Source organism: Sycon ciliatum, chromosome 12 (genome assembly GCF_964019385.1).
Source record: "Sycon ciliatum chromosome 12, ocSycCili1.1, whole genome shotgun sequence".
NCBI classification, from domain to species: Eukaryota; Metazoa; Porifera; class Calcarea; order Leucosolenida; family Sycettidae; genus Sycon; species Sycon ciliatum.
This window is the reverse complement of record NC_088654.1, coordinates 22,236,496-22,263,643: the sequence shown is the minus strand read 5'-3', so window position 1 is coordinate 22,263,643 and position 27,148 is coordinate 22,236,496.

Sequence of the window (27,148 nt, the reverse complement as noted above, 5' to 3'; positions counted from 1 at the left end):
AACGGGCAGAAAGGTGATAAAATGTCGGATTTTGACCATTTGTGCTGACCTTTCAATTTCAACGTACCTCTCTATAACATGACCCAGCTGTAATTTCAGTGGTCGCATTTGTTTCATTTTTGGTTTGCTTGTAGGGCGCTGGCACCCGCATTCAGTAACCCAGAAAATGTGGCACTGCTGTGAATAGTTTAGTCGCGAAGTGAAGATTCACGGGTAAAAAGCCCCAAACTTCTAGATAGGTTCTTTTTCAGCTTTCAGCAGCCCTGGGTGAGTTCTTTAGAGAAATGTGGCTCTTTTCATGGTGCTATTTTCTGTGAAGATTCACGGGTAAAAAGCCCCAAACTTCTAGATAGGTTCTTTTTCAGCTTTCAGCAGCCCTGGGTGAGTTCTTTAGAGAAATGTGGCTCTTTTTCATGGTGCTCTTGTCTATGTCCAGCAACACAACGAGATGAGGATGGTCATTGTCATTTTCTGAGCTGCGAACGGGCAGAAAGGTGAGAAAATGTCGGATTTTGACCATTTGTGCTGACCTTTCAATTTCAACGTACATCTCTATAACATGACCCAGCTGTAATTTCAGTGGTCGCATTGGTTTGATTTTGGTCTGCTTGTAGGGCGCTGGCACCCTCATTCAGTGACCCAGAAAATTTGGCACTGCTGTGAATAGTTTAGTCGCAAAGTGAAGATTCACGGGTAAAAAGCCCCAAACTTCTAGATAGGTTCTTTTTCAGCTTTCAGCAGCCCTGGGTGAGTTCTTTAGAGAAATGTGGCTCTTTTTCATGGTGCTATTTTGTATGTCCAGCAACACAACGAGATGAGGATGGTCATTGTAATTTTCTGAGCTGCGAACGGGCAGAAAGGTGAGAAAATGTCGGATTTTGACCATTTGTGCTGACCTTTCAATTTCAACGTACCTCTCTATAACATGACCCAGCTGTAATTTCAGTGGTCGCATTTGTTTCATTTTTGGTTTGCTTGTAGGGCGCTGGCACCCGCATTCAGTGACCCAGAAAATTTGGCACTGCTGTGAATAGTTTAGTCGCAAAGTGAAGATTCACGGGTAAAAAGCCCCAAACTTCTAGATAGGTTCTTTTTCAGCTTTCAGCAGCCCTGGGTGAGTTCTTTAGAGAAATGTGGCTCTTTTTCATGGTGCTATTTTCTATGTCCAGCAACACAACGAGATGAGGATGGTCATTGTCATTTTCTGAGCTGCGAACGGGCAGAAAGGTGAGAAAATGTCGGATTTTGACCATTTGTGCTGACCTTTCAATTTCAACGTACCTCTCTATAACATGACCCAGCTGTAATTTCAGTGGTTGCATTGGTTTGATTTTTGATTTGCTTGTAGGGCGCTGGCACCCTCATTCAGTGACCCAGAAAATTTGGCACTGCTGTGAATAGTTTAGTCGCAAAGTGAAGATTCACGGGTAAAAAGCCCCAAACTTCTAGATAGGTTCTTTTTCAGCTTTCAGCAGCCCTGGGTGAGTTCTTTAGAGAAATGTGGCTCTTTTTCATGGTGCTATTTTCTATGTCCAGCAACACAACGAGATGAGGATGGTCATTGTCATTTTCTGAGCTGCGAACGGGCAGAAAGGTGAGAAAATGTCGGATTTTGACCATTTGTGCTGACCTTTCAATTTCAACGTACCTCTCTATAACATGACCCAGCTGTAATTTCAGTGGTCGCATTGGTTTCATTTTTGGTTTGCTTGTAGAGCGCTGGCACCCGCATTCAGTGACCAAGAAAATTTGGCACTGCTGTGAATAGTTTAGTCGCAAAGTGAAGATTCACGGGTAAAAAGCCCCAAACTTCTAGATAGGTTCTTTTTCAGCTTTCAGCAGCCCTGGGTGAGTTCTTTAGAGAAATGTGGCTCTTTTTCATGGTGCTCTTGTCTATCTCCAGCAACACAACGAGATGAGGACGGTCATTGTCATTTTCTGAGCTGCGAACGGGCAGAAAGGTGAGAAAATGTCGGATTTTGACCATTTGTGCTGACCTTTCAATTTCAACGTACCTCTCTATAACATGACCCAGCTGTAATTACAGTGGTCGCATTGGTTTGATTTTTGGTTTGCTTGTAGGGCGCTGGCACCCGCATTCAGTGACCCAGAAAATTTGGCACTGCTGTGAATAGTTTAGTCGCAAAGTGAAGATTCACGGGTAAAAAGCCCCAAACTTCTAGATAGGTTCTTTTTCAGCTTTCAGCAGCCCTGGGTGAGTTCTTTAGAGAAATGTGGCTCTTTTTAATGGTGCTATTTTCTATGTCCAGCTACACAACGATATGAGGATGGTCATTGTCATTTTCTGAGCTGCGAACGGGCAGAAAGGTGAGAAAATGTCGGATTTTGACCATTTGTGCTGACCTTTCAATTTCAACGTACCTCTCTATAACATGACCCAGCTGTAATTTCAGTGGTCGCATTGGTTTGATTTTTGGTTTGCTTGTAGGGCGCTGGCACCCGCATTCAGTGACCCAGAAAATTTGGCACTGCTGTGAATAGTTTAGTCGCAAAGTGAAGATTCACGGGTAAAAAGCCCCAAACTTCTAGATAGGTTCTTTTTCAGCTTTCAGCAGCCCTGGGTGAGTTCTTTAGAGATATGTGAGTCTTTTTCATGGTGCTCTTGTCTATGTCCAGCTACACAACGAGATGAGGATGATCATTGTCATTTTCTGAGCTGCGAACGGGCAGAAAGGTGAGAAAATGTCGGATTTTGACCACTTGTGCTGACCTTTGAATTTCAACGTACCTCTCTATGCCATGAGCCAGCTGTAATTTCAGTGTTCGCATTTATTTCATTTTTGGATTGCTTGTAGGGCGCTGGCACCCGCATTCAGTGACCCAGAAAATTTGGCACTGCTGTGAATAGTTTAGTCGCAAAGTGAAGATTCACGGGTAAAAAGCCCCAAACTTCTAGATAGGTTCTTTTTCAGCTTTCAGCAGCCCTGGGTGAGTTCTTTAGAGAAATGTGGCTCTTTTTTATGGTGCTCTTGTCTATGTCCAGCAACACAACGAGATGAGGATGATCATTGTCATTTTCTGAGCTGCGAACGGGCAGAAAGGTGAGAAAATGTCGGATTTTGACCATTTGTGCTGACCTTTCAATTTCAACGTACCTCTCTATAACATGACCCAGCTGTAATTTCAGTGGTCGCATTTGTTTCATTTTTGGTTTGCTTGTAGGGCGCTGGCACCCGCATTCAGTGACCCAGAAAATTTGGCACTGCTGTGAATAGTTGAGTCGCGAAGTGAAGATTCACGGGTAAAAAGCCCCAAACTTCTAGATAAACAGTTTCCTCTGAGACAAAAATGCGATAATACTCATAAAAAGGACACACTTCAGGCTCATTACAAACATCTTGAAAGTTTTCGTCTTCACAAGTATACTTTCAAGCCTTCTCATCAGGTGAAATACAGGCAAGGGAAAAGGAACAGGAACAGTGGATTAAATACAGTAAGAAGGTGGTAAAACAGCGCAAAAAGAAAGAAAGAAAGAAGATAGCTAAAGTAAACAGCGAAAATTGCAATAATGACACAAAGGTGCAAATGCGAGAAAACTCAATAAGCGCGACATGTAGTGCGACAACAAGAGACAACCACTGGACATACATGTAACTAACGAGGTTTTGACGACCTACCTAACAGCCTAAGTGTGAATTTGATTTGTTTCTGCTTGCAAAGGTTGGGTTTCCTTGTGTGGATGTATACAGCTTCCAAAACATTCAGCAATCTAGCACTGCGTACACGTGACACAATCGAAAAACAATCATCCGAATACACAGCACGACAATCAGGATGCTCAAACAAATGACTAGCAATGGACGACTCATACTTATCAGAACTAACATCAGAACAATCAGCATGTGCGGTGGACACATCCGATTTCACATGGCTAGTCGAGTGGACCCTAGCCGTTGCCTCTGTCTGTGCTTTAGTCGCTGCCATCGCCGCCGTTGCCGATCTTGTTATTCTTCTGGTTGATGCGGTTCCTGTCACTGCCACGCACGTAGGTGTCTTGTCCGGTTGTTTTTCTGGTGGTCTAGTTAATTGTGAGGTGACGTTCCTTGGTGTTGATGCCGCTGCGTTGGACCATCTTGTACCAGGATGATTCTTTGCTGGACGTCCCCTCCGTGGTCGAGTGGATCGTGCGTGTTGTGGAATAAGGTGTAGCGGTGCGTGTTGTCGGATGCGTGCGTCCAGATGTTGAAGAGTCCTACCTACATATCGGCTCTCACATTGCCGACACTCGAAGTGATAAATCAACTTGTCGCTGTTTTACCACCTTCTTACTGTATTTAATCCACTGTTCCTGTTCCTTTTCCCTTGCCTGTATTTCACCTGATGAGAAGGCTTGAAAGTATACTTGTGAAGACGAAAACTTTCAAGATGTTTGTAATGAGCCTGAAGTGTGTCCTTTTTATGAGTAATAAACTTCTAGATAGGTTCTTTTTCAGCTTTCAGCAGCCCTGGGTGAGTTCTTTAGAGAAATGTGGCTCTTTTTCATGGTGCTCTTGTCTATGTCCAGCAACACAACGAGATGAGGATGGTCATTGTCATTTTCTGAGCTGCGAACGGGCAGAAAGGTGAGAAAATGTCGGATTTTGACCATTTGTGCTGACCTTTCAATTTCAACGTACATCTCTATAACATGACCCAGCTGTAATTTCAGTGGTCGCATTGGTTTGATTTTTGGTTTGCTTGTAGGGCGCTGGCACCCTCATTCAGTGACCCAAAATTTGGCACTGCTGTGAATAGTTTAGTCGCAAAGTGAAGATTCACGGGTAAAAAGCCCCAAACTTCTAGATAGGTAATTTTTCAGCTTTCAGCAGCCCTGGGCGAGTTCTTTAGAGATATGTGAGTCTTTTTCATGGTGCTCTTGTCTATATCCAGCTGACCAACGAGATGAGGATGGTCATTGTCATTTTCTAAGCTGCGAACGGGCAGAAAGGTGAGAAAATGTCGGATTTTGACCATTTGTGCTGACCTTTCAATTTCAACGTACCTCTCTATAACATGACCCAGCTGTAATTACAGAGGTCGCATTGGTTTGATTTTTGGTTTGCTTGTAGGGCGCTGGCACCCGCATTCAGTGACCCAGAAAATTTGGCACTGCTGTGAATAGTTTAGTCGAAAAGTGAAGATTCACGGGTAAAAAGCCCCAAACTTCTAGATAGGTTCTTTTTCAGCTTTCAGCAGCCCTGGGTGAGTTCTTTAGAGAAATGTGGCTCTTTTTCATGGTGCTATTTTCTATGTCCAGCTACACAACGAGATGAGGATGGTCATTGTCATTTTCTGAGCTGCAACCGGGCAGAAAGGTGAGAAAATGTCGGATTTTGACCATTTGTGCTGACCTTTCAATTTCAACGTACCTCTCTATAACATGACCCAGCTGTAATTTCAGTGGTCGCATTGGTTTGATTTTTGGTTTGCTTGTAGGGCGCTGGCACCCGCATTCAGTGACCCAGAAAATTTGGCACTGCTGTGAATAGTTTAGTCGCAAAGTGAAGATTCACGGGTAAAAAGCCCCAAACTTCTAGATAGGTTCTTTTTCAGCTTTCAGCAGCCCTGGGCGAGTTCTTTAGAGATATGTGAGTCTTTTTCATGGTGCTCTTGTCTATGTCCAGCTAACCAACGAGATGAGGATGGTCATGGTCATTTTCTAAGCTGCGAACGGGCAGAAAGGTGAGAAAATGTCGGATTTTGACCATTTGTGCTGACCTTTCAATTTCAACGTACCTCTCTATAACATGACCCTGCTGTAATTTCGGTGGTCGCATTGGTTTGATTTTTGGTTTGCTTGTAGGGCGCTGGCACCCGCATTCAGTGACCCAGAAAATTTGGCACTGCTGTGAATAGTTTAGTCGCAAAGTGAAGATTCACGGGTAAAAAGCCCCAAACTTCTAGATAGGTTCTTTTTCAGCTTTCAGCAGCCCTGGGTGAGTTCTTTAGAGAAATGTGGCTCTTTTTCATGGTGCTATTTTCTATGTCCAGCTACACAACGAGATGAGGATGGTCATTGTCATTTTCTGAGCTGCGAACGGGCAGAAAGGTGAGAAAATGTCGGATTTTGACCATTTGTGCTGACCTTTCAATTTCAACGTACCTCTCTATAACATGACCCAGCTGTAATTTCAGTGGTCGCATTGGTTTGATTTTTGGTTTGCTTGTAGGGCGCTGGCACCCGCATTCAGTGACCCAGAAAATTTGGCACTGCTGTGAATAGTTTAGTCGCAAAATGAAGATTCACGGGTAAAAAGCCCCAAACTTTTAGATAGGTTCTTTTTCAGCTTTCAGCAGCCCTGGGCAAGTTCTTTAGAGAAATGTGAGTCTTTTTCATGGTGCTCTTGTCTATGTCCAGCTAACCAATGAGATGAGGATGGTCATTGTCATTTTCTGAGCTGCGAACGGGCAGAAAGGTGAGAAAATGTCGGATTTTGACCATTTGTGCTGACCTTTCAATTTCAACGTACCTCTCTATAACATGACCCAGCTGTAATTTCAGTGGTCGCATTGGTTTGATTTTTGGTTTGCTTGTAGGGCGCTGGCACCCGCATTCAGTGACCCAGAAAATTTGGCACTGCTGTGAATAGTTTAGTCGCAAAGTGAAGATTCACGGGTAAAAAGCCCCAAACTTCTAGATAGGTTCTTTTTCAGCTTTCAGCAGCCCTGGGCGAGTTCTTTAGAGATATGTGAGTCTTTTTCATGGTGCTCTTGTCTATGTCCAGCTAACCAACGAGATGAGGATGGTCATTGTCATTTTCTAAGCTGCGAACGGGCAGAAAGGTTTGAAAATGTCGGATTTTGACCATTTGTGCTGACCTTTCAATTTCAACGTACCTCTCTATAACATGACCCAGCTGTAATTTCAGTGGTCGCATTGGTTTGATTTTTGGTTTGCTTGTAGGGCGCTGGCACCCGCATTCAGTGAACCAGAAAATTTGGCACTGCTGTGAATAGTTTAGTCGCAAAGTGAAGATTCACGGGTAAAAAGCCCCAAACTTCTAGATAGGTTCTTTTTCAGCTTTCAGCAGCCCTGGGTGAGTTCTTTATAGAAATGTGGCTCTTTTTCATGGTTCTATTTTCTATGTCCAGCTACACAACGAGATGAGGATGGTCATTGTCATTTTCTGAGCTGCGAACGGGCAGAAAGGTGAGAAAATGTCGGATTTTGACCATTTGTGCTGACCTTTCAATTTCAACGTACCTCTCTATAACATGACCCAGCTGTAATTTCAGTGGTCGCATTGGTTTGATTTTTGGTTTGCTTGTAGGGCGCTGGCACCCGCATTCAGTGACCCAGAAAATTTGGCACTGCTGTGAATAGTTTAGTCGCAAAGTGAAGATTCACGTGTAAAAAGCCCCAAACTTCTAGATAGGTTCTTTTTCAGCTTTCAGCAGCCCTGGGTGAGTTCTTTAGAGAAATGTGGCTCTTTTTCATGGTGCTATTTTCTATGTCCAGCAACATAACGAGATGAGGATGGTCATTGTCATTTTCTGAGCTGCGAACGGGCAGAAAGGTGAGAAAATGTCGGATTTTGACCATTTGCGCTGACCTTTCAATTTCAACGGACCTCTCAATAACATGACCCAGCTGTAATTTCAGTGGTCGCATTGGTTTCATTTTTGGTTTGCTTGTAGGGCGCTGGCACCCGCATTCAGTGACCCAGAAAATTTGGCACTGCTGTGAATAGTTTAGTCGCAAAGTGAAGATTCACGGGTAAAAAGCCCCAAACTTCTAGATAGGTTCTTTTTCAGCTTTCAGCAGCCCTGGGTGAGTTCTTTAGAGAAATGTGGCTCTTTTTCACGGTGCTATTTTCTATGTCCAGCAACACAACGAGATGAGGATGGTCATTGTCATTTTCTGAGCTGCGAACGGGCAGAAAGGTGAGAAAATGTCGGATTTTGACCATTGGTGCTGACCTTTAAATTTCAACGTACCTCTCTATAAAATGACCCAGCTGTAATTTCAGTGGTCGCATTGGTTTGATTTTTGGTTTGCTTGTAGGGCGCTGGCACCCGCATTCAGCGACCCAGAAAATTTGGCACTGCTGTGAATAGTTTAGTCGCAAAGTGAAGATTCACGGGTAAAAAGCCCCAAACTTCTAGATAGGTTCTTTTTCAGCTTTCAGCAGCCCTGGGTGAGTTCTTTAGAGAAATGTGGCTCTTTCTCATGGTGCTATTTTCTATGTCCAGCTACACAACGAGATGAGGATGGTCATTGTCATTTTCTGAGCTGCGAACGGGCAGAAAGGTGAGAAAATTTCGGATTTTGACCATTTGTGCTGACCTTTCAATTTCAACGTACCTCTCTATAACATGACCCAGCTGTAATTTCAGTGGTCGCATTGGTTTGATTTTTGGTTTGCTTGTAGGGCGCTGGCACCCGCATTCAGTGATCCAGAAAATTTGGCACTGCTGTGAATAGTTTAGTCGCAAAGTGAAGATTCACGGGTAAAAAGCCCCAAACTTCTAGATAGGTTCTTTTTCAGCTTTCAGCAGCCCTGGGTGAGTTCTTTAGAGAAATGCGGCTCTTTTTCTTGGCGCTATTTTCTATGTCCAGCAACACAACGAGATGAGGATGGTCATTGTCATTTTCTGAGCTGCGAACAGGCAGAAAGGTGAGAAAATGTCGGATTTTGACCATTTGTGCTGACCTTTCATTTTCAACGTACCTCTCTATAACATGACCCAGCTGTAATTTCAGTGGTCGCATTTGTTTCATTTTTGGTATGCTTGTAGGGCGCTGGCACCCGCATTCAGTGACCCAGAAAATTTGGCACTGCTGTGAATAGTTTAGTCGGAAAGTGAAGATTCACGGGTAAAAAGCCCCAAACTTCTAGATAGGTTCTTTTTCAGCTTTCAGCAGCCCTGGGTGAGTTCTTTAGAGAAATGTGGCTCCTTTTCATGGTGCTCTTGTCTATGTCCAGCATCACAACGAGATGAGGATGGTCATTGTCATTTTCTGAGCTGCGAACGGGCAGAAAGGTGAGAAAATGTCGGATTTTGACCATTTGTGCTGACCTTTCAATTTCAACGTACCTCTCTATAACATGACCCAGCTGTAATTTCAGTGGTTGCATTGGTTTGATTTTTGGTTTGCTTGTAGGGCGCTGGCACCCGCATTCAGTGACCCAGAAAATTTGGCACTGCTGTGAATAGTTTAGTCGCAAAGTGAAGATTCACGGGTAAAAAGCCCCAAACTCCTAGATAGGTTCTTTTTCAGCTTTCAGCAGCCCTGGGTGAGTTCTTTAGAGAAATGTGGCTCCTTTTCATGGTGCTCTTGTCTATGTCCAGCATCACAACGAGATGAGGATGGTCATTGTCATTTTCTGAGCTGCGAACGGGCAGAAAGGTGAGAAAATGTCGGATTTTGACCATTTGTGCTGACCTTTCAATTTCAACGTACCTCTCTATAACATGACCCAGCTGTAATTTCAGTGGTTGCATTGGTTTGATTTTTGGTTTGCTTGTAGGGCGCTGGCACCCTCATTCAGTGACCCAGAAAATTTGGCACTGCTGTGAATAGTTTAGTCGCAAAGTGAAGATTCACGGGTAAAAAGCCCCAAACTTCTAGATAGGTTCTTTTTCAGCTTTCAGCAGCCCTGGGCGAGTTCTTTAGAGATATGTGAGTCTTTTTCATTTTGCTCTTGTCTATGTCCAGCTAACCAACGAGATGAGGATGGTCATTGTCATTTTCTAAGCTGCGAACGGGCAGAAAGGTGAGAAAATGTCGGATTTTGACCATTTGTGCTGACCTTTCAATTTCAACGTACCTCTCTATAACATGACCCAGCTGTAATTTCAGTGGTCGCATTGGTTTGATTTTTGGTTTGCTTGTAGGGCGCTGGCACCCGCATTCAGTGACCCAGAAAATTTGGCACTGCTGTGAATAGTTTAGTCGCAAAGTGAAGATTCACGGGTAAAAAGCCCCAAACTTCTAGATAGGTTCTTTTTCAGCTTTCAGCAGCCCTGGGTGAGTTCTTTAGAGAAATGTGGCTCTTTTTCATGATGCTATTTTCTATGTCCAGCTACACAACAACATGAGGATGGTCATTGTCATTTTCTGAGCTGCGAACGGGCAGAAAGGAGAGAAAATGTCGGATTTTGACCATTTGTGCTGACCTTTCAATTTCAACGTACCTCTCTATAACATGACCCAGCTGTAATTTCAGTGGTCGCATTTGTTTCATTTTTGGTTTGCTTGTAGGGCGCTGGCACCCGTATTCAGTGACCTAGAAAATTTGGCACTGCTGTGAATAGTTTAGTCGCAAAGTGAAGATTCACGGGTAAAAAGCCCCAAACTTCTAGATAGGTTCTTTTTCAGCTTTCAGCAGCCCTGGGTGAGTTCTTTAGAGAAATGTGGCTCTTTTTCATGGTGCTCTTGTCTATGTCCAGCAACACAACGAGATGAGGACGGTCATTGTCATTTTCTGAGCTGCGAACGGGCAGAAAGGTGAGAAAATGTCGGATTTTGACCATTTGTGCTGACCTTTCAATTTCAACGTACCTCTCTATAACATGACCCAGCTGTAATTTCAGTGGTCGCATTGGTTTGATTTTTGGTTTGCTTGTAGGGCGCTGGCACCCGCATTCAGTGACCCAGAAAATTTGGCACTGCTGTGAATAGTTTAGTCGCAAAGTGAAGATTCACGGGTAAAAAGCCCCAAACTTCTAGATAGGTTCTTTTTCAGCTTTCAGCAACCCTGGGTGAGTTGTTTAGAGAAATGTGGCTCTTTTTCATGGTGATATTTTCTATGTCCAGCTACACAACAAGATGAGGATGGTCATTGTCATTTTCTGAGCTGCGAACGGGCAGAAAGGTGAGAAAATGTCGGATTTTGACCATTTGTGCTGACCTTTCAATTTCAACGTACCTCTCAATAACATGACCCAGCTGTAATTTCAGTGGTCGCATTGGTTTGATTTTTGGTTTGCTTGTAGGGCGCTGGCACCCGCATTCAGTGACCCAGAAAATTTGGCACTGCTGTGAATAGTTTAGTCGCAAAGTGAAGATTCACGGGTAAAAAGCCCCAAACTTCTAGATAGGTTCTTTTTCAGCTTTCAGCAGCCCTGGGTGAGTTCTTTAGAGAAATGTGGCTCTTTTTCTTGGTGCTATTTTCTATGTCCAGCAACACAACGAGATGAGGATGGTCATTGTCATTTTCTGAGATGCGAACGGGCAGAAAGGTGAGAAAATGTCGGATTTTGACCATTTGTGCTGACCTTTCAATTTCAACGTACCTCTCTATAACATGACCCAGCTGTAATTTCAGTGGTCGCATTGGTTTGATTTTTGGTTTGCTTGTAGGGCGCTGGCACCCGCATTCAGTGACCCAGAAAATTTGGCACTGCTGTGAATAGTTTAGTCGCAAAGTGAAGATTCACGGGGAAAAAGCCCCAAACTTCTAGATAGGTTCTTTTTCAGCTTTCAGTAGCCCTGGGTGAGTTCTTTAGAGAAATGTGGCTCTTTCTCATGGTGCTATTTTCTATGTCCAGCTACACAACGAGATGAGGATGGTCATTGTCATTTTCTGAGCTGCGAACGGGCAGAAAGGTGAGAAAATGTCGGATTTTCGGATTTCCATTTGTGCTGACCTTTCAATTTCAACGTACCTCTCTATAACATGACCCAGCTGTAATTTCAGTGGTCGCATTGGTTTGATTTTTGGTTTGCTTGTAGGGCGCTGGCACCCGCATTCAGTGACCCAGAAAATTTGGCACTGCTGTGAATAGTTTAGTCGCAAAGTGAAGATTCACGGGTAAAAAGCCCCAAACTTCTAGATAGGTTCTTTTTCAGCTTTCAGCAGCCCTGGGTGAGTTCTTTAGAAAAATGTGGCTCTTTTTCTTGGTGCTATTTTCTATGTCCAGCAACACAACGAGATGAGGATGGTCATTGTCATTTTCTGAGCTGCGAACAGGCAGAAAGGTGAGAAAATGTCGGATTTTGACCATTTGTGCTGACCTTTCAATTTCAACGTACCTCTCTATAACATGACCCAGCTGTAATTTCAGTGGTCGCATTTGTTTCATTTTTAGTATGCTTGTAGGGCGCTGGCACCCGCATTCAGTGACCCAGAAAATTTGGCACTGCTGTGAATAGTTTAGTCGGAAAGTGAAGATTCACGGGTAAAAAGCCCCAAACTTCTAGATAGGTTCTTTTTCAGCTTTCAGCAGCCCTGGGTGAGTTCTTTAGAGAAATGTGGCTCCTTTTCATGGTGCTCTTGTCTATGTCCAGCAACACAACGAGATGAGGATGGTCATTGTCATTTTCTGAGCTGCGAACGGGCAGAAAGGTGAGAAAATGTCGGATTTTGACCATTTGTGCTGACCTTTCAATTTCAACGTACCTCTCTATAACATGACCCAGCTGTAATTTCAGTGGTTGCATTGGTTTGATTTTTGGTTTGCTTGTAGGGCGCTGGCACTCTCATTCAGTGACCCAGAAAATTTGGCACTGCTGTGAATAGTTTAGTCGCAAAGTGAAGATTCACGGGTAAAAAGCCCCAAACTTCTAGGTAGGTTCTTTTTCAGCTTTCAGCAGCCCTGGGCGAGTTCTTTAGAGATATGTGAGTCTTTTTCATTTTGCTCTTGTCTATGTCCAGCTAACCAACGAGATGAGGATGGTCATTGTCATTTTCTAAGCTGAGAACGGGCAGAAAGGTGAGAAAATGTCGGATTTTGACCATTTGTGCTGACCTTTCAATTTCAACGTACCTCTCTATAACATGACCCAGCTGTAATTTCAGTGGTCGCATTTGTTTCATTTTTGGTTTGCTTGTAGGGCGCTGGCACCCGCATTCAGTGACCCAGAAAATTTGGCACTGCTGTGAATAGTTTAGTCGCAAAGTGAAGATTCACGGGTAAAAAGCCCCAAACTTCTAGATAGGTTCTTTTTCAGCTTTCAGCAGCCCTGGGTGAGTTCTTTAGAGAAATGTGGCTCTTTTTCATGAAGCTATTTTCTACGTCCAGCTACACAACAAGATGAGGATGGTCATTGTCATTTTCTGAGCTGCGAACGGGCAGAAAGGAGAGAAAATGTCGGATTTTGACCATTTGTGCTGACCTTTCAATTTCAACGTACCTCTCTATAACATGACCCAGCTGTAATTTCAGTGGTCGCATTGGTTTGATTTTTGGTTTGCTTGTAGGGCGCTGGCATTCGCATTCAGTGACCCAGAAAATTTGGCACTGCTGTGAAAAGTTTAGTCGCAAAGTGAAGATTCACGGGTAAAAAGCCCCAAACTTCTAGATAGGTTCTTTTTCAGCTTTCAGCAGCCCTGGGTGAGTTCTTTAGAGAAATGTGGCTCTTTTTCATGGTGCTATTTTCTATGTCCAGCAACACAACGAGATGAGGATGGTCATTGTCATTTTCTGAGCTGCGAACGGGCAGAAAGGTGAGAAAATGTCGGATTTTGACCACTTGTGCTGACCTTTCAATTTCAACGTACCTCTCTATACCATGAGCCAGCTGTAATTTCAGTGGTCGCATTTGTTTCATTTTTGGTTTGCTTGTAGGGCGCTGGCACCCGCATTCAGTGACCCAGAAAATTTGGCACTGCTGTGAATAGTTTAGTCGCAAAGTGAAGATTCACAGGTAAAAAGCCCCAAACTTCTAGATAGGTTCTTTTTCAGCTTTCAGCAGCCCTGGGTGAGTTCTTTAGAGAAATGTGGCTCCTTTTCATGGTGCTCTTGTCTATGTCCAGCAACACAACGAGATAAGGATGATCATTGTCATTTTCTGAGCTGCGAACGGGCAGAAAGGTGAGAAAATGTCGGATTTTGACCATTTGTGCTGACCTTTCAATTTCAACGTACCTCTCTATAACATGACCCAGCTGTAATTTCAGTGGTCGCATTGGTTTGATTTTTGGTTTGCTTGTAGGGCGCTGGCACCCGCATTCAGTGACCCAGAAAATTTGGCACTGCTGTGAATAGTTTAGTCGCAAAGTGAAGATTCACGGGTAAAAAGCCCCAAACTTCTAGATAGGTTCTTTTTCAGCTTTCAGCAGCCCTGGGCAAGTTCTTTAGAGAAATGTGAGTCTTTTTCATGGTGCTCTTGTCTATGTCCAGCTAACCAACGAGATGAGGATGGTCATTGTCATTTTCTAAGCTGCGAACGGGCAGAAAGGTGAGAAAATGTCGGATTTTGACCATTTGTTTTGACCTTTCAATTTCAACGTACCTCTCTATAACATGACCCAGCTGTAATTTCAGTGGTCGCATTGGTTTGATTTTTGGTTTGCTTGTAGGGCGCTGGCACCCGCATTCAGTGACCCAGAAAATTTGGCACTGCTGTGAATAGTTTAGTCGCAAAGTGAAGATTCACGGGTAAAAAGCCCCAAACTTCTAGATAGGTTCTTTTTCAGCTTTCAGCAGCCCTGGGTGAGTTCTTTAGAGATATGTGGCTCTTTTTCATGGTGCTATTTTCTATGTCCAGCTACACAACGAGATGAGGATGGTCAATGTCATTTTATGAGCTGCGAACGGGCAGAAAGGTGAGAAAATGTCGGATTTTGACCATTTGTGCTGACCTTTCAATTTCAACGTACCTCTCTATAACATGACCCAGCTGTAATTTCAGTGGTCGCATTTGTTTCATTTTTGGTTTGCTTGTAGGGCGCTGGCACCCGCATTCAGTGACCCAGAAAATTTGGCACTGCTGTGAATAGTTTAGTCGCAAAGTGAAGATTCACGGGTAAAAAGCCCCAAACTTCTAGATAGGTTCTTTTTCAGCTTTCAGCAGCCCTGGGCAAGTTCTTTAGAGAAATGTGAGTCTTTTTCATGGTGCTCTTGTCTATGTCCAGCTAACCAACGAGATGAGGATGGTCATTGTCATTTTCTAAGCTGCGAACGGGCAGAAAGGTGAGAAAATGTCGGATTTTGACCATTTGTGCTGACCTTTCAATTTCAACATATCTCTCTATAACATGACCCAGCTGTAATTACAGAGGTCGCATTGGTTTGATTTTTGGTTTGCTTGTAGGGCGCTGGCACCCGCATTCAGTGACCCAGAAAATTTGGCACTGCTGTGAATAGTTTAGTCGCAAAGTGAAGATTCACGGGTAAAAAGCCCCAAACTTCTAGATAGGTTCTTTTTCAGCTTTCAGCAGCCCTGGGTGAGTTCTTTAGAGATATGTGGCTCTTTTTCATGGTGCTATTTTCTATGTCCAGCTACACAACGAGATGAGGATGGTCAATGTCATTTTCTGAGCTGCGAACGGGCAGAAAGGTGAGAAAATGTCGGATTTTGACCATTTGTGCTGACCTTTCAATTTCAACGTACCTCTCTATAACATGACCCAGCTGTAATTTCAGTGGTCGCATTTGTTTCATTTTTGGTTTGCTTGTAGGGCGCTGGCACCCGCATTCAGTGACCCAGAAAATTTGGCACTGCTGTGAATAGTTTAGTCGCAAAGTGAAGATTCACGGGTAAAAAGCCCCAAACTTCTAGATAGGTTCTTTTTCAGCTTTCAGCAGCCCTGGGTGAGTTCTTTAGAGAAATGTGGCTCTTTTTCATGGTGCTCTTGTCTATGTCCAGCAACACAACGAGATGAGGATGGTCATTGTCATTTTCTGAGCTGCGAACGGGCAGAAAGGTGAGAAAATGTCGGATTTTGACCATTTGTGCTGACCTTTCAATTTCAACGTACATCTCTATAACATGACCCAGCTGTAATTTCAGTGGTCGCATTGGTTTGATTTTTGGTTTGCTTGTAGGGCGCTGGCACCCTCATTCAGTGACCCAGAAAATTTGGCACTGCTGTGAATAGTTTAGTCGCAAAGTGAAGATTCACGGGTAAAAAGCCCCAAACTTCTAGATAGGTTCTTTTTCAGCTTTCAGCAGCCCTGGGCGAGTTCTTTAGAGATATGTGAGTCTTTTTCATGGTGCTCTTGTCTATGTCCAGCTAACCAACGAGATGAGGATGGTCATTGTCATTTTCTAAGCTGCGAACGGGCAGAAAGGTGAGAAAATGTCGGATTTTGACCATTTGTGCTGACCTTTCAATTTCAACGTATCTCTCTATAACATGACCCAGCTGTAATTACAGAGGTCGCATTGGTTTGATTTTTGGTTTGCTTGTAGGGCGCTGGCACCCGCATTCAGTGACCCTGAAAATTTGGCACTGCTGTGAATAGTTTAGTCGCAAAGTGAAGATTCACGGGTAAAAAGCCCCAAACTTCTAGATAGGTTCTTTTTCAGCTTTCAGCAGCCCTGGGTGAGTTCTTTAGAGAAATGTGGCTCTTTTTCATGGTGCTATTTTCTATGTCCAGCTACACAACGAGATGAGGATGGTCATTGTCATTTTCTGAGCTGCGAACGGGCAGAAAGGTGAGAAAATGTCGGATTTTGACCATTTGTGCTGACCTTTCAATTTCAACGTACCTCTCTATAACATGACCCAGCTGTAATTTCAGTGGTCGCATTGGTTTGATTTTTGGTTTGCTTGTAGGGCGCTGGCACCCGCATTCAGTGACCCAGAAAATTTGGCACTGCTGTGAATAGTTTAGTCGCAAAGTGAAGATTCACGGGTAAAAAGCCCCAAACTTCTAGATAGGTTCTTTTTCAGCTTTCAGCAGCCCTGAGCGAGTTCTTTAGAGATATGTGAGTCTTTTTCATGGTGCTCTTGTCTATGTCCAGCAACACAACGAGATGAGGATGGTCATGGTCATTTTCTAAGCTGCGAACGGGCAGAAATGTGAGAAAATGTCGGATTTTGACCATTTGTGCTGACCTTTCAATTTCAACGTACCTCTCTATAACATGACCCTGCTGTAATTTCAGTGGTCGCATTGGTTTGATTTTTGGTTTGCTTGTAGGGCGCTGGCACCCGCATTCAGTGACCCAGAAAATTTGGCACTGCTGTGAATAGTTTAGTCGCAAAGTGAAGATTCACGGGTAAAAAGCCCCAAACTTCTAGATAGGTTCTTTTTCAGCTTTCAGCAGCCCTGAGCGAGTTCTTTAGAGATATGTGAGTCTTTTTCATGGTGCTCTTGTCTATGTCCAGCAACACAACGAGATGAGGATGGTCATGGTCATTTTCTAAGCTGCGAACGGGCAGAAATGTGAGAAAATGTCGGATTTTGACCATTTGTGCTGACCTTTCAATTTCAACGTACCTCTCTATAACATGACCCTGCTGTAATTTCAGTGGTCGCATTGGTTTGATTTTTGGTTTGCTTGTAGGGCGCTGGCACCCGCATTCAGTGACCCAGAAAATTTGGCACTGCTGTGAATAGTTTAGTCGCAAAGTGAAGATTCACGGGTAAAAAGCCCCAAACTTCTAGATAGGTTCTTTTTCAGCTTTCAGCAGCCCTGGGTGAGTTCTTTAGAGAAATGTGGCTCTTTTTCATGGTGCTATTTTCTATGTCCAGCTACACAACGAGATGAGGATGGTCATTGTCATTTTCTGAGCTGCGAACGGGCAGAAAGGTGAGAAAATGTCGGATTTTGACCATTTGTGCTGACCTTTCAATTTCAACGTACCTCTCTATAACATGACCCAGCTGTAATTTCAGTGGTCGCATTGGTTTGATTTTTGGTTTGCTTGTAGGGCGCTGGCACCCGCATTCAGTGACCCAGAAAATTTGGCACTGCTGTGAATAGTTTAGTCGCAAAGTGAAGATTCACGGGTAAAAAGCCCCAAACTTCTAGATAGGTTCTTTTTCAGCTTTCAGCAGCCCTGGGTGAGTTCTTGAGAGAAATGTGGCTCTTTTTCATGGTGCTCTTGTCTATGTCCAGCAACACAACGAGATGAGGATGATCATTGTCATTTTCTGAGCTGCGAACGGGCAGAAAGGTGAGAAAATGTCGGATTTTGACCATTTGTGCTGACCTTTCAATTTCAACGTACCTCTCTATAACATGACCCAGCTGTAATTTCAGTGGTCGCATTGGTTTGATTTTTGGTTTGCTTGTAGGGCGCTGGCACCCGCATTCAGTGACCCAGAAAATTTGGCACTGCTGTGAATAGTTTAGTCGCAAAGTGAAGATTCACGGGTAAAAAGCCCCAAACTTCTAGATAGGTTCTTTTTCAGCTTTCAGCAGCCCTGGGCAAGTTCTTTAGAGAAATGTGAGTCTTTTTCATGGTGCTCTTGTCTATGTCCAGCTAACCAACGAGATGAGGATGGTCATTGTCATTTTCTAAGCTGCGAACGGGCAGAAAGGTGAGAAAATGTCGGATTTTGACCATTTGTGCTGACCTTTCAATTTCAACGTATCTCTCTATAACATGACCCAGCTGTAATTACAGAGGTCGCATTGGTTTGATTTTTGGTTTGCTTGTAGGGCGCTGGCACCCGCATTCAGTGACCCAGAAAATTTGGCACTGCTGTGAATAGTTTAGTCGCAAAGTGAAGATTCACGGGTAAAAAGCCCCAAACTTCTAGATAGGTTCTTTTTCAGCTTTCAGCAGCCCTGGGTGAGTTCTTTAGAGAAATGTGGCTCTTTTTCATGGTGCTATTTTCTATGTCCAGCTACACAACGAGATGAGGATGGTCATTGTCATTTTCTGAGCTGCGAACGGGCAGAAAGGTGAGAAAATGTCGGATTTTGACCATTTGTGCTGACCTTTCAATTTCAACGTACCTCTCTATAACATGACCCAGCTGTAATTTCAGTGGTCGCATTGGTTTGATTTTTGGTTTGCTTGTAGGGCGCTGGCACCCGCATTCAGTGACCCAGAAAATTTGGCACTGCTGTGAATAGTTTAGTCGCAAAGTGAAGATTCACGGGTAAAAAGCCCCAAACTTCTAGATAGGTTCTTTTTCAGCTTTCAGCAGCCCTGAGCGAGTTCTTTAGAGATATGTGAGTCTTTTTCATGGTGCTCTTGTCTATGTCCAGCAACACAACGAGATGAGGATGGTCATGGTCATTTTCTAAGCTGCGAACGGGCAGAAATGTGAGAAAATGTCGGATTTTGACCATTTGTGCTGACCTTTCAATTTCAACGTACCTCTCTATAACATGACCCTGCTGTAATTTCAGTGGTCGCATTGGTTTGATTTTTGGTTTGCTTGTAGGGCGCTTGCACCCGCATTCAGTCACCCAGAAAATTTGGCACTGCTGTGAATAGTTTAGTCGCAAAGTGAAGATTCACGGGTAAAAAGCCCCAAACTTCTAGATAGGTTCTTTTTCAGCTTTCAGCAGCCCTGGGTGAGTTCTTTAGAGAAATGTGGCTCTTTTTCATGGTGCTATTTTCTATGTCCAGCTACACAACGAGATGAGGATGGTCATTGTCATTTTCTGAGCTGCGAACGGGCAGAAAGGTGAGAAAATGTCGGATTTTGACCATTTGTGCTGACCTTTCAATTTCAACGTACCTCTCTATAACATGACCCAGCTGTAATTTCAGTGGTCGCATTGGTTTGATTTTTGGTTTGCTTGTAGGGCGCTGGCACCCGCATTCAGTGACCCAGAAAATTTGGCACTGCTGTGAATAGTTTAGTCGCAAAGTGAAGATTCACGGGTAAAAAGCCCCAAACTTCTAGATAGGTTCTTTTTCAGCTTTCAGCAGCCCTGGGCAAGTTCTTTAGAGAAATGTGAGTCTTTTTCATGGTGCTCTTGTCTATGTCCAGCTAACCAACGAGATGAGGATGGTCATTGTCATTTTCTAAGCTGCGAACGGGCAGAAAGGTGAGAAAATGTCGGATTTTGACCATTTGTGCTGACCTTTCAATTTCAACGTACCTCTCTATAACATGACCCAGCTGTAATTTCAGTGGTCGCATTGGTTTGATTTTTGGTTTGCTTGTAGGGCGCTGGCACCCGCATTCAGTGACCCAGAAAATTTGGCACTGCTGTGAATAGTTTAGTCGCAAAGTGAAGATTCACGGGTAAAAAGCCCCAAACTTCTAGATAGGTTCTTTTTCAGCTTTCAGCAGCCCTGGGTGAGTTCTTTAGAGATATGTGGCTCTTTTTCATGGTGCTATTTTCTATGTCCGGCTACACAACGAGATGAGGATGGTCAATGTCATTTTCTGAGCTGCGAACGGGCAGAAAGGTGAGAAAATGTCGGATTTTGACCATTTGTGCTGACCTTTCAATTTCAACGTACCTCTCTATAACATGACCCAGCTGTAATTTCAGTGGTCGCATTTGTTTCATTTTTGGTTTGCTTGTAGGGCGCTGGCACCCGCATTCAGTGACCCAGAAAATTTGGCACTGCTGTGAATAGTTTAGTCGCAAAGTGAAGATTCACGGGTAAAAAGCCCCAAACTTCTAGATAGGTTCTTTTTCAGCTTTCAGCAGCCCTGGGTGAGTTCTTTAGAGAAATGTGGCTCTTTTTCATGGTGCTCTTGTCTATGTCCAGCAACACAACGAGATGAGGATGGTCATTGTCATTTTCTGAGCTGCGAACGGGCAGAAAGGTGAGAAAATGTCGGATTTTGACCATTTGTGCTGACCTTTCAATTTCAACGTACATCTCTATAACATGACCCAGCTGTAATTTCAGAGGTCGCATTGGTTTGATTTTTGGTTTGCTTGTAGGGCGCTGGCACCCTCATTCAGTGACCCAGAAAATTTGGCACTGCTGTGAATAGTTTAGTTGCAAAGTGAAGATTCACGGGTAAAAAGCCCCAAACTTCTAGATAGGTTCTTTTTCAGCTTTCAGCAGCCCTGGGCGAGTTCTTTAGAGATATGTGAGTCTTTTTCATGGTGCTCTTGTCTATGTCCAGCTAACCAATGAGATCAGGATGGTCATTGTCATTTTCTGAGCTGCGAACGGGCAGAAAGGTGAGAAAATGTCGGATTTTGACCATTTGTGCTGACCTTTCAATTTCAACGTACCTCTCTATAACATGACCCAGCTGTAATTACAGAGGTCGCATTGGTTTGATTTTTGGTTTGCTTGTAGGGCGCTGGCACCCGCATTCAGTGACCCAGAAAATTTGGCACTGCTGCGAATAGTTTAGTCGCTAAGTGAAGATTCACTGGTAAAAAGCCCCAAACTTCTAGATAGGTTCTTTTTCAGCTTTCAGCAGCCCTGGGTGAGTTCTTTAGAGAAATGTGGCTCTTTTTCATGGTGCTATTTTCTATGTCCAGCTACACAACGAGATGAGGATGGTCATTGTCATTTTCTGAGCTGCGAACGGGCAGAAAGGTGAGAAAATGTCGGATTTTGACCATTTGTGCTGACCTTTCAATTTCAACGTACCTCTCTATAACATGACCCAGCTGTAATTTCAGTGGTCGCATTGGTTTGATTTTTGGTTTGCTTGTAGGGCGCTGGCACCCGCATTCAGTGACCCAGAAAATTTGGCACTGCTGTGAATAGTTTAGTCGCAAAGTGAAGATTCACGGGTAAAAAGCCCCAAACTTCTAGATAGGTTCTTTTTCAGCTTTCAGCAGCCCTGGGCGAGTTCTTTAGAGATATGTGAGTCTTTTTCATGGTGCTCTTGTCTATGTCCAGCAACACAACGAGATGAGGATGGTCATGGTCATTTTCTAAGCTGCGAACGGGCAGAAATGTGAGAAAATGTCGGATTTTGACCATTTGTGCTGACCTTTCAATTTCAACGTACCTCTCTATAACATGACCCAGCTGTAATTACAGAGGTCGCATTGGTTTGATTTTTGGTTTGCTTGTAGGGCGCTGGCACCCGCATTCAGTGACCCAGAAAATTTGGCACTGCTGCGAATAGTTTAGTCGCAAAGTGAAGATTCACTGGTAAAAAGCCCCAAACTTCTAGATAGGTTCTTTTTCAGCTTTCAGCAGCCCTGGGTGAGTTCTTTAGAGAAATGTGGCTCTTTTTCATGGTGCTATTTTCTATGTCCAGCCACACAACGAGATGAGGATGGTCATTGTCATTTTCTGAGCTGCGAACGGGCAGAAAGGTGAGAAAATGTCGGATTTTGACCATTTGTGCTGACCTTTCAATTTCAACGTACCTCTCTATAACATGACCCAGCTGTAATTTCAGTGGTCGCATTGGTTTGATTTTTGGTTTGCTTGTAGGGCGCTGGCACCAGCATTCAGTGACCCAGAAAATTTGGCACTGCTGTGAATAGTTTAGTCGCAAAGTGAAGATTCACGGGTAAAAAGCCCCAAACTTCTAGATAGGTTCTTTTTCAGCTTTCAGCAGCCCTGGGTGAGTTCTTTAGAGAAATGTGGCTCTTTTTCATGGTGCTATTTTCTATGTCCAGCTACACAACGAGATGAGGATGGTCATTGTCATTTTCTGAGCTGCGAACGGGCAGAAAGGTGAGAAAATGTCGGATTTTGACCATTTGTGCTGACGTTTCAATTTCAACGTACCTCTCTATAACATGACCCAGCTGTAGTTTCAGTGGTCGCATTGGTTTGATTTTTGGTTTGCTTGTAGGGCGCTGGCACCCGCATTCAGTGACCCAGAAAATTTGGCACTGCTGTGAATAGTTTAGTCGCAAAGTGAAGATTCACGGGTAAAAAGCCCCAAACTTCTAGATAGGTTCTTTTTCAGCTTTCAGCAGCCCTGGGCGAGTTCTTTAGAGATATGTGAGTCTTTTTCATGGTGCTCTTGTCTATGTCCAGCAACACAACGAGATGAGGATGGTCATGGTCATTTTCTAAGCTGCGAACGGGCAGAAATGTGAGAAAATGTCGGATTTTGACCATTTGTGCTGACCTTTCAATTTCAACTTACCTCTCTATAACATGACCCTGCTGTAATTTCAGTGGTCGCATTGGTTTGATTTTTGGTTTGCTTGTAGGGCGCTGGCACCCGCATTCAGTGACCCAGAAAATTTGGCACTGCTGTGAATAGTTTAGTCGCAAAGTGAAGATTCACGGGTGAAAAGCCCCAAACTTCTAGATAGGTTCTTTTTCAGCTTTCAGCAGCCCTGGGTGAGTTCTTTAGAGAAATGTGGCTCTTTTTCATGGTGCTATTTTCTATGTCCAGCTACACAACGAGATGAGGATGGTCATTGTCATTTTCTGAGCTGCGAACGGGCAGAAAGGTGAGAAAATGTCGGATTTTGACCATTTGTGCTGACCTTTCAATTTCAACGTACCTCTCTATAACATGACCCAGCTGTAATTTCAGTGGTCGCATTGGTTTGATTTTTGGTTTGCTTGTAGGGCGCTGGCACCCGCATTCAGTGACCCAGAAAATTTGGCACTGCTGTGAATAGTTTAGTCGCAAAGTGAAGATTCAAGGGTAAAAAGCCCCAAACTTCTAGATAGGTTCTTTTTCAGCTTTCAGCAGCCCTGGGTGAGTTCTTTAGAGAAATGTGGCTCTTTTTCATGGTGCTATTTTCTATGTCCAGCAACACAACGAGATGAGGATGGTCATTGTCATTTTCTGAGCTGCGAACGGGCAGAAAGGTGAGAAAATGTCGGATTTTGACCATTTGTGCTGACCTTTCAATTTCAACGGACCTCTCTATACCATGACCCAGCTGTAATTTCAGTTGTCGCATTTGTTTCATTTTTGGTTTGCTTGTAGGGCGCTGGCACCCGCATTCAGTGACTCAGAAAATTTGGCACTGCTGTGAATAGTTTAGTCGCAAAGTGAAGATTCACGGGTAAAAAGCCCCAAACTTCTAGATAGGTTCTTTTTCAGCTTTCAGCAGCCCTGGGCAAGTTCTTTAGAGAAATGTGAGTCTTTTTCATGGTGCTCTTGTCTATGTCCAGCTAACCAACGAGATGAGGATGGTCATTGTCATTTTCTAAGCTGCGAACGGGCAGAAAGGTGAGAAAATGTCGGATTTTGACCATTTGTGCTGACCTTTCAATTTCAACGTACCTCTCTATAACATGACCCAGCTGTAATTTCAGTGGTCGCATTGGTTTGATTTTTGGTTTGCTTGTAGGGCGCTGGCACCCGCATTCAGTGACCCAGAAAATTTGGCACTGCTGTGAATAGTTTAGTCGCAAAGTGAAGATTCACGGGTAAAAAGCCCCAAACTTCTAGATAGGTTCTTTTTCAGCTTTCAGCAGCCCTGGGTGAGTTCTTTAGAGATATGTGGCTCTTTTTCATGGTGCTATTTTCTATGTCCAGCTACACAACGAGATGAGGATGGTCAATGTCATTTTCTGAGCTGCGAACGGGCAGAAAGGTGAGAAAATGTCGGATTTTGACCATTTGTGCTGACCTTTCAATTTCAACGTACCTCTCTATAACATGACCCAGCTGTAATTTCAGTGGTCGCATTGGTTTGATTTTTGGTTTGCTTGTAGGGCGCTGGCACCCGCATTTAGTGACCCAGAAAATTTGGCACTGCTGTGAATAGTTTAGTCGCAAAGTGAAGATTCACGGGTAAAAAGCCCCAAACTTCTAGATAGGTTCTTTTTCAGCTTTCAGCAGCCCTGGGCGAGTTCTTTAGAGATATGTGAGTCTTTTTCATGGTGCTCTTGTCTAAGTCCAGCAACACAACGAGATGAGGATGGTCATGGTCATTTTCTAAGCTGCGAACGGGCAGAAATGTGAGAAAATGTCGGATTTTGACCATTTGTGCTGACCTTTCAATTTCAACGTACCTCTCTATAACATGACCCTGCTGTAATTTCAGTGGTCGCATTGGTTTGATTTTTGGTTTGCTTGTAGGGCGCTGGCACCCTCATTCAGTGACCCAGAAAATTTGGCACTGCTGTGAATAGTTTAGTCGCAAAGTGAAGATTCACGGGTAAAAAGCCCCAAACTTCTAGATAGGTTCTTTTTCAGCTTTCAGCAGCCCTGGGCGAGTTCTTTAGAGATATGTGAGTCTTTTTCATGGTGCTCTTGTCTATGTCCAGCTAACCAACGAGATGAGGATGGTCATTGTCATTTTCTAAGCTGCGAACGGGCAGAAAGGTGAGAAAATGTCGGATTTTGACCATTTGTGCTGACCTTTCAATTTCAACGTACCTCTCTATAACATGACCCAGCTGTAATTACAGAGGTCGCATTGGTTTGATTTTTGGTTTGCTTGTAGGGCGCTGGCACCCGCATTCAGTGACCCAGAAAATTTGGCACTGCTGCGAATAGTTTAGTCGCAAAGTGAAGATTCACTGGTAAAAAGCCCCAAACTTCTAGATAGGTTCTTTTTCAGCTTTCAGCAGCCCTGGGTGAGTTCTTTAGAGAAATGTGGCTCTTTTTCATGGTGCTATTTTCTATGTCCAGCCACACAACGAGATGAGGATGGTCATTGTCATTTTCTGAGCTGCGAACGGGCAGAAAGGTGAGAAAATGTCGGATTTTGACCATTTGTGCTGACCTTTCAATTTCAACGTACCTCTCTATAACATGACCCAGCTGTAATTTCAGTGGTCGCATTGGTTTGATTTTTGGTTTGCTTGTAGGGCGCTGGCACCCGCATTCAGTGACCCAGAAAATTTGGCACTGCTGTGAATAGTTTAGTCGCAAAGTGAAGATTCACGGGTAAAAAGCCCCAAACTTCTAGATAGGTTCTTTTTCAGCTTTCAGCAGCCCTGGGTGAGTTCTTTAGAGAAATGTGGCTCTTTTTCATGGTGCTATTTTCTATGTCCAGCTACACAACGAGATGAGGATGGTCATTGTCATTTTCTGAGCTGCGAACGGGCAGAAAGGTGAGAAAATGTCGGATTTTGACCATTTGTGCTGACGTTTCAATTTCAACGTACCTCTCTATAACATGACCCAGCTGTAGTTTCAGTGGTCGCATTGGTTTGATTTTTGGTTTGCTTGTAGGGCGCTGGCACCCGCATTCAGTGACCCAGAAAATTTGGCACTGCTGTGAATAGTTTAGTCGCAAAGTGAAGATTCACGGGTAAAAAGCCCCAAACTTCTAGATAGGTTCTTTTTCAGCTTTCAGCAGCCCTGGGCGAGTTCTTTAGAGATATGTGAGTCTTTTTCATGGTGCTCTTGTCTATGTCCAGCAACACAACGAGATGAGGATGGTCATGGTCATTTTCTAAGCTGCGAACGGGCAGAAATGTGAGAAAATGTCGGATTTTGACCATTTGTGCTGACCTTTCAATTTCAACTTACCTCTCTATAACATGACCCTGCTGTAATTTCAGTGGTCGCATTGGTTTGATTTTTGGTTTGCTTGTAGGGCGCTGGCACCCGCATTCAGTGACCCAGAAAATTTGGCACTGCTGTGAATAGTTTAGTCGCAAAGTGAAGATTCACGGGTGAAAAGCCCCAAACTTCTAGATAGGTTCTTTTTCAGCTTTCAGCAGCCCTGGGTGAGTTCTTTAGAGAAATGTGGCTCTTTTTCATGGTGCTATTTTCTATGTCCAGCTACACAACGAGATGAGGATGGTCATTGTCATTTTCTGAGCTGCGAACGGGCAGAAAGGTGAGAAAATGTCGGATTTTGACCATTTGTGCTGACCTTTCAATTTCAACGTACCTCTCTATAACATGACCCAGCTGTAATTTCAGTGGTCGCATTGGTTTGATTTTTGGTTTGCTTGTAGGGCGCTGGCACCCGCATTCAGTGACCCAGAAAATTTGGCACTGCTGTGAATAGTTTAGTCGCAAAGTGAAGATTCAAGGGTAAAAAGCCCCAAACTTCTAGATAGGTTCTTTTTCAGCTTTCAGCAGCCCTGGGTGAGTTCTTTAGAGAAATGTGGCTCTTTTTCATGGTGCTATTTTCTATGTCCAGCAACACAACGAGATGAGGATGGTCATTGTCATTTTCTGAGCTGCGAACGGGCAGAAAGGTGAGAAAATGTCGGATTTTGACCATTTGTGCTGACCTTTCAATTTCAACGGACCTCTCTATACCATGACCCAGCTGTAATTTCAGTTGTCGCATTTGTTTCATTTTTGGTTTGCTTGTAGGGCGCTGGCACCCGCATTCAGTGACCCAGAAAATTTGGCACTGCTGTGAATAGTTTAGTCGCAAAGTGAAGATTCACGGGTAAAAAGCCCCAAACTTCTAGATAGGTTCTTTTTCAGCTTTCAGCAGCCCTGGGCAAGTTCTTTAGAGAAATGTGAGTCTTTTTCATGGTGCTCTTGTCTATGTCCAGCTAACCAACGAGATGAGGATGGTCATTGTCATTTTCTAAGCTGCGAACGGGCAGAAAGGTGAGAAAATGTCGGATTTTGACCATTTGTGCTGACCTTTCAATTTCAACGTACCTCTCTATAACATGACCCAGCTGTAATTTCAGTGGTCGCATTGGTTTGATTTTTGGTTTGCTTGTAGGGCGCTGGCACCCGCATTCAGTGACCCAGAAAATTTGGCACTGCTGTGAATAGT